Source organism: Physeter macrocephalus, chromosome 4 (genome assembly GCF_002837175.3).
Source record: "Physeter macrocephalus isolate SW-GA chromosome 4, ASM283717v5, whole genome shotgun sequence".
NCBI classification, from domain to species: Eukaryota; Metazoa; Chordata; class Mammalia; order Artiodactyla; family Physeteridae; genus Physeter; species Physeter macrocephalus.
In genome coordinates this window covers 145,366,736-145,368,022 of record NC_041217.1, presented here as the reverse complement: position 1 = coordinate 145,368,022, position 1,287 = coordinate 145,366,736, and positions in this window count along the sequence as shown.

The window sequence follows — 1,287 nt, the reverse complement described above, 5'->3', positions numbered from 1 at the left end:
AGGTGGGATCCTCCCGGACCGGGGCACGAACCCGTGTCCCCTGCATCGGCAGGCAGACTCTCAACCACTGCGTCACCAGGGAAGCCCTTTAGGATTATTTTTAACAGTAAAAACTGATTTGAGATGTCATTGTTTCCCCCTTCTACCTCCATATGACCCCTGTCTCCATTCCTTGCCCCGGAAGAACCTTGCCCCCTCAAGTAAGCACATCTGAGCCCAGAATTCCAAGCTTGAGATGTGGGGAGAGTCATCTCTGTGCTGCCAAACCCAGCGCTGCCATCACAATGCTCAGGGATGGAAAGGACTTCACTCTAATTCAGTTGTTCTCAAAGGAGACCATCACCATCACCTGGGAACTTGTTAGAAAAGCAAATTCTCAGGCCTCACCCCAAGCCTGCTAAATCAGAAACTCTGGGACTGAGGCCCAGAAATCTGTGTTCTAACAGGACAACCAGGTGATTTCTGATGAGCACAAAACTGTGAGAACCACTGCTCTGGTTTACAACCCTCGTGTCGCAAAGACCAATGTAAAAGAACTGAATGTATTTAGAAAGCACTGTGCTTCCCAATATTTTGAAGCCATTTCCCTTTCCCTAACCCATGCTTCATACAGGAGCATCCAGAATACCAGAGCTGCTCCCCAGACTTATAGAGCCGATAGTACCTAAGTGGGTCTGTCCTCACAAGGCGAGAACCCCACACAGCTCTGCCATCAATGATTTTGCTCCCAGAACTGTCAGAAAAGGACAGAAGAACATGTGTGCAGCCACCAGCCCTCTGGCCAGCAAATAGTTGTTACTGGTCACCCAGATGGGGCCCTGGCCCTTGTGTAATGTAAATACTTGTGGGTGGGATCCTTGGATCGATGAGGGGGACTATATGTGCTGAGCACCTGCTGTATGTGCCTGCATTGCTCCTCGCTTCTGCCTCTGTTGGTTACTTCATCTCCACAATAACCCTGCTGGGCTGCTAATGTGACCCCAACTTAAGAGGTGAGGAAACATCATACCCAAGGTGATTCAGCCAGTCGCACCCATGTCAGCTTGGACCCAATGTCCTTCCCATTCCTGCTGGCTATAAGGAAATATTTGCTACATTGGGAGAACTACTTAAAAATCTTGTGGTATGGGCTTCCCTGGTGGCGCAGTGGTTGAGAGTCCGCCTGCTGATGCAGGAGACGCGGGTTCGTGTCCCGGTCAGGGAGGATCCCACATGCCGCGGAGCGGCTGGGCCCGTGAGCCATGGCCGCTGAGCCTGCGCGTCCGGAGCCTGTGCTCCGCAACGGGA